The sequence below is a fragment of a genome, unplaced genomic scaffold, assembly GCF_019419815.1.
Source record: "Pyrus x bretschneideri cultivar Hongxiangsu unplaced genomic scaffold, Pyrus_bretschneideri_v1 Contig3, whole genome shotgun sequence".
Lineage (NCBI taxonomy): Eukaryota > Viridiplantae > Streptophyta > Magnoliopsida > Rosales > Rosaceae > Pyrus > Pyrus x bretschneideri.
Genome location: NW_025999612.1, coordinates 5,100,636 through 5,108,092, shown reverse-complemented (window position 1 = coordinate 5,108,092; position 7,457 = coordinate 5,100,636).

Here is a 7,457-nt window from a genome sequence, read left to right as displayed (position 1 = left end):
CATTTTATTAGAAAACTTTTCGTTAACGCACATTATATACCACTTATATTTCATCATATGCATATCTTATTATTAGTAAATTTTGAGTTTTATTTGTTCAATACATTCATTGATAATGTACACAACATCTATGAAAGTTTTAGACCAAAATTATGTGTTTCAATGCCTATATTTGTCATTTTTGTTGATTTTAGGCCCGATATTATCTGCACGGCCGATATTTTAATCCTTTCCTGCTCCATGACTCTTGACCATTTTTGATTTGTCACCATGGCTTTTAGCCGTGCTGATCTTGCACCACGGCTCCTAGTCGTGCTATATGGCTCTTATCTACGTCGGCCAAGCCCACGACACTTCAAACTTCAAAGCATCCAGCGATGAAGCAGAATACGAGGCTTTATTAATAACCCCTATTAGCAAAAGACTTAGTGGTGAAGAAGCTTCAATCCATTCAGATTCTCAGTTGACCACTATCATAAGAATACACGATGAAACATCTAAGGATGGCGCAATACTTGGAGATGGTCTAAGAGCAGCTCACTATGCTTCCCAACTACACCCTTACATGGGTTCCACAAGCAGTTCGAAGTCTCAAGAAGATTGCCGAACAAGACCTCACAGGCTGAGGATTATTTTAGTTGTTCAGTAGTCTAGCTTTCTTCAGCTGCACTCAGAACAACAACTTCCATGCTCTCCAGTGCGAGATGGTAAACCAATCCACTGACACCTATTTGGTTAAGCTCTCCAGTGCAAGATAGTAAACTAATTCCTTAACACCCATTTGGCTAAACTATTCAGTGCGAGAAGTTAAACTAATTGATCTCCAGTGCGAGAAGGTAAATTAATTCCCCAACATCTTTCTGAGTATGCTCTCAAGTGCGAGAGGGTAAACCAAACCCCCGACACCCATCTAGGTAAGTTCTCCAGTGCGAGAGGATAAACTGATTTCCTGACACCCATCTGAGTCTGCTCTTCAGTGCGAAAAGGTATACTAATCCCCCAATACCCATCTGGGTATGCTCTCCAGTGCGAGAGGATAAACCAATTCCCCGACACCTATTTGGATTTGCCCTCCATTGTGAAAGAATAAACTAATTCTCCGACACTCATCTGGATCTACTCTTCAATGGAAGGGGACAAACTGCCCATGAATTTCCACACAACCACTCATGTTGATTTGATTAGTTAACGATCTTCATATTCCACAGATCTTTATTATGTTGTGATGCAAGCCACACATCTCAAATGATCGAATACTCGAAGACCAACTAAGCAGCAAATGGTTAAATGGCAACATCCGACGACAAACTCAACAATTCGATGCCCAAGAAGCTAAAATCACAACCATAGTGATTCTGTGGGATTGTCAACTTTTTCGAAGTAGTGTGCCTAACTAGCAGTTCTATGGCTAAAAGTTTTGCAACATGTTTCAACCAAGCTACTTTCAAGAAAAACGAAGATGGAGTAAAGCGAAGAAAGCGATTTATTTCTACAAATTGATAAACTTACAAGAAGGTCGTCACAATTTGACACAAGCTAAACAAAATAGACTATTCATTTAGCAGTTTGGATGACATTGGGCTCTCCAACAATGATTCTGCCCTCAGCAGCCACTTCGCACTCACAATTTGTTCAACTGACACTTCATCATCAGCAGCTCTGATCTTGGTAGCTCCGTCCTCAATTGCTCTATCTATGGTTGTTGAGAAATCAAATGTAAGCAATTTCCTCCTTCTTGGCAAGCAATATAAACGTGGCAGCCCAAACCGTGGCCTATGCCATGCCATTTCCTCAACGCATACTGAGCCAGCATTTAGCTCCAGCTAAGCCGAGCAACCTAAGTTGTGGCCTCTGCCACACCATTTCCTCGACCCATGCCAAGCCGACTCCTAGCTTTTGCCAGCCGGCGTGTCTCACCACCCCGGCAACTGCCCCGCAATAGCACTACCCAAAAAGAAGACAAAAACAATTAAGTTTTTCTTACCTTGGTGCGGCGCAGAGAAGACAAAGAAGTCAACACAAGACAGTTTTTTTGCACAGGCAAACGAAGAAGAACACTAGCGGAGGGGAACAAATATCATATAGCTTTCTCTCTTTCTTGTAAGGATAAATAATTGCCTTCCAAAGTTGATTTAATCCCCTACTTAAGGTAGACTTAAGTAGGTTTTGGTGGCGATTTATTTTATTTTCCTAGAAGATCTAATTTCAAGTCCTAGCGGGAATCTGCACTAAAGTTGGAGATTTCTACATCTACTACCCTTTCCTATGAGCAACCCAGCAAGTGTGGGGGCATTTTTGAAGCAAAAAATAATGCCAAAAATCGTGGAGGTGACAAGTGGATTTTTGGACAAGAAGGATGAGATTACCCTCGAGACACATCAGAATTCTCATGCGCATGCAACAGACAATAATGACTCAATCAAGGAAGAGTCAAAGGTGATCAATATGGAATTTATTTCATATTCCTCTCATCACTCCTCATCAATCCTTTATTGATTTTATTCAATAGGTAACTCCCAAAACTTCTTATTTAAATGAGGAATAATTGACATGTTAATTGCAAGATATTATTTCACATAATATCTTGCTAATAACACCCAAATACACCATAAAAGGCCGGCCACTCCTCACCCTAAGGGCTGGCCACCCTCTTATAAATACTTCTCTTATCCCACTGCTAAGCCATTTTGCTATCCACAAATTCTTAAATACATTCTTTTCAGAATTCTAACTTTGGCATCGAAGATTCTTCGGTCAAAACCCCCCCCCCCCATTCATAATTGGCGCGTGAGGCTTTTGACCATAATTGAATGTGTTATTATTTTGCAGGTGCATTTTCGTCAAAGGAAGAGGTGATGAAAATTTGCATCCACATATCTCTCATCTCCATAAAACAATCAGTTCGTTACCCACTCTTAATCGTTGACGATGGCAGCTCCCACCAAAATCATTGACCTTCGTTAGCTTAATAAGAATATGTATAGACGTATAAATTTCGATGAAAGAATACGTTACAAGTGTTGCGGAGTAACTTTACGATCACACACAGATACTTGTTTTCTTCACGTTATTCATAGAAAGTACGTCCTCTCTTAGTATGATTGTAACTAATTTCCAACTTCGAAGTAATAAGCTAATAAATACATCATGTTTATTTCTTCAGATCGTAATCCTTTCCAACCTTGAAAATTCACTACTAAATCATATATCAACAGTAAATTATGAATTGATATTTATCAACTAAAAGTAGAAATATTAACCCACACAGAAACACAAAATAAGTAAATATACAATTTTATTTATTTATTATTATTATTATTATTTAATCAAAAACTGTGAGGGCAAGATGGCCGCACCCGCCTTGCATATTTCAGCTTCCACATATTTCAACTGTGAGATGTTAAACACTAAGTTGTAATTCCAGATTTACCTGGAAATCTGAAAAACTGAGGTTTTAAATCAGCCAACATTTGGACAAGGTTCTTCCCCAATCCCCCCCATAATACACACTGTGACCAACGATGATTTGCTTATATTGTTTGGTTAATGTCTGGTTGTTTGTAGTCGTTAGTAAGATGGAGACTCAAACATGAATTTGAACCTCACTATTGCTAACCAATTGTGAGGCTAAACTCACTCTCCTCCTTCTTAGTGTAGATAGTATCGTTTATTTAAAAAATAAAAATAAAAATAAAAAAAGATGAAAACTCAAAGCAAGAACCAAAATAATGAACCAATTAATCTTGATCAAGATTTGGACCAATGTGAATCAAGCTTGGATGATGACTCTGGTAGAAAGAGAAAAATAACCTCAATTGTCTGGCAGTATTTGAAGGAAAAAAAAAGTTTTGTGGGGAGGAGAAAGTTGTCTGTAACACCATTGGAAAACTAGGTTAGCCTTGAGCTCCGCTATAAAACGTCATCTTTATGTTCACATTTTACAACATGTCCTCTAATGACGACAAAGAAGAAGAGTCCAAGTATAACAGTGATGAGTCTGTTAAATAAAAATATTATATTATATTACGTTTATTGATAACAGTTAAAAATATCTTCAGTGATTTGTTATTTTAATTTTCAGAATGGTTTGAGATTAAAAGATTGAAATACAGAAATGCGTATTAAATGTTCTTATAACGGCGTTTAATTGTTAAAAAAAAAAAAATTATGAAAAAGTTTATTTTTTAATTTTCAACTTGTAAAAATCGGGTAAACGGGTAAACAGTTAACAACAGGTAAATGGATAAACGGGTATACGGCTATGGTTAAACGGGTAAGCGTTATGGGTACAATTAACCATTTACAAAGGGCTATTCCATACCCGTTTATGCAATTATCTAATAAGTAAACGATTATGCGGGTAAGAACTTAAACAATTATGGATAAATAACTGCAGTTACCTGTCTGCCATAACCGTTGCCCATTCCTAACCTCTATTACGTCAATTTCCAATATTATATTAGTCCTATCTGTAAAATCTCATGGATTATGTACGCATACCCTTTTTTGTCCTTTTAAAACCATGCATTCTAGTGGTGTCATGGACGTGGGGAGCAACTTGCATGAAATCAATTCTCCGTCTTGTGACGTTTTGGATTATAATGCAATGCTACATAGAAAAATTTATATATAATCTGATTACTAGATCAAGACGTTATGATGACAATGAATCCGTTCTATACAATTCATTCTTCATGGTACTGATGCTAGTTTAGCAACAATGAGCATTATTTTAAACCAGAATGTACAACCCTTTTGACCAAGAATAATGGCACATTTAGTTTCTTTTTTTAAGTAAACGATATTATCTACTCTAAGGGGGAGAGGGGTGGGCTTAGCCTTATAATGGGCTAACAATTATGTGGTTCAAATTTTCCTTTGGCGAGAATCGAATCTAAGACATCTCACTTACAAATGAAGAGGAATACCACTAGACCATAGTACTAAGTGGCGTCACATTCAGTTTCTAGATGTAGAAGCAATACCTTAATTAAGCAGCTTCATTGAAGGATCTTAGAAACCAAAGCCGGACTAAATTAACAAGCTAAAGTATATTATATTGTTAAAATATGAACGTTACTAAATTAACAAGCAGACCAAACCCGTATTATTCGAAGTTATGTCATCAATTTAAGAAAATAGCTATTGTACAAAAGCAAAAGTTAAGAGTGCGCAACCTAAAAGCTTAGGGTTTAGGTTGAACAAAAATCTAGAAGTTGAACAAATATTTGTGTGGTTTCACCAACTTTTTCGCGTGTATGCATTCATATATATATATATATATATATATATATATATATATATATATATTTGATTTCAGTAATATCTACCGTGTTGTCACTCTTATATATTATAAGAGGTAAATTAATTTTATCACGTAACAGGCTGAATATAACATCCAAATAAAAATTTATACTTTAATAAAAACATATATGAATATACCATTATGACAATTTTGGTTCTCTCAATTTTTTTGGGCCGGTCATCTAGCTGCAATGGGCTTGGGCCGATCCTGATAGTAGAGAAAAATATGTACAAAAAATGAAGGATGAAAAAAAAGTGAACGAATGATCGTCGAAAAGATGTAGAAAAAATATATAAGTAAATGCACACATAATGAAAACTAAAACCAAAACCCATAAACCATTTGTAGTCTTGGCACAAAACTTATAGCTCAATTTTTTAACTAGTTAAAACTTTTACCCTAATAGGGTATGTCATGAATTCAAATGTTTCTCCATCTATACATCTGTATAAAAGAATAGACCAAAATTTGAAATTTTGTAAGTGAGTACTTGGGCAAATTATAGCTTATTTATTCACCTGGTCACAAGATTTGATTATTATTTTTTTTTTTTTGTTGAAAGTAAAATATCATTAATGGAATGGAATATTACAATTTGTGATAGGTGGGCCTAAATTCAAACAAAACAAAAAAATCTTACATAAACAAAGCAAAACATAATAGAGTAGGCAAACTTAAGCAAAATCATATCTACAACCCAATACATAAAGGGAGACCTACAGAAACTTAGGCCGATAGGCAACAATTCTAAAAAATAAATAAATAAACTCTAATCTCAAGCAGCAAAAAGCAAACCTCCACCTCCACCGCATCCTCTTCAAAGAAAAACATTGCTCCAAACTAAAAAGAGCACCCAAATCAAAATTAAATTTGAAAGTGTTACGCAAAATTAATCTGCCAAAGGGCCACAACATCCACGACCATAGAGGTGGTGTCACGAATGGCCTTGTACATAAAATCGACATTTTTAATAACATGGAAGCCCGCTAGGCCCACTCCATTAAACTCACTAAATCGCTTCCGTTATCTTTCTTTATTGGGATAATTTGATATAGATCCAATTTTGTGAGAGATTAGTAGAATTAGTCCACTTCATTGAAATATGTCCAATAATTGAGATTTCATGTATGTTTATTTGTGGTTTGTACCATATTTACCCCTTAGGCTTACGAATTGTAATACATACACAAAAGTTCTTAATTATGAGATAATTTGTGGTTTAACTAATCCCTTAATTGTAGGATTAGTTATAGCCATATAATCACCTCAACCCCCAGTCTGTTTCATCCCTCATTTTTTCGTTCTTCCAAACAATTTCCTCTATCAATCCTCCTCTTTTTTGTCTCTTCTTTTCATGGATGATATTTTTGTGTTCTTCCCTCCAAATTCGTTCCTTTAATGGAGGTATATTATATCATATTTATATTTTTATGTTCCGCCATGTAGGTTCCCAGCATTTTTCTTCCAATACAATAGGTAGTTTATTTTTGTTTTGCGGGTAGATTATATCTGCTTTGTAGGTATAAAGCATTTTCTTCCTATACAATAAGTAGGTAGTTACTAGATTATATCGGTCTTGTTTTCTTCATAAATAGTAGGTAGTTACTAGATAATATTTTAGTTTGAGTATTTAAATATTCAAAATTTAAAAATTGAATAAATGATAAAAAATTAAAGAATTTAAATATTTTTATCTGAAGGGGCAAAATTGATATCAAAATATGTAATTGGATAATTGGACTCGGTCTCAAAAACTATCTAGGTTTTTGGACCTAGATCCAAAAGCCCCTTCTTTATTTTGGGGTCCATCACCCGTGACCAATCAATTATACATCATTAATATTGTGAAAGAAAATTAGACCAGGTCGAGTCTTATTTTTGAGTTTTCATTCTAGTAGGCTACAATCATACATAGTTGTTTGTATCATAATTGACCGAGCTAGCAATGTTAATCCGGCCGCCTGGAAACAACATTACAAGTATCACTCACTCATTAATACCTATATCTCGTATCATCTAGCAGGTTTATAACAGTATTGTTTTAGACAATCATAAATTGAATGACATGTGTAGATGCAAATTTTCACATTCTTCTTCTTTGATGAAAATGCACATGCAAAATAATATCTAAGATTAAGGTCAAGAGCTTCAC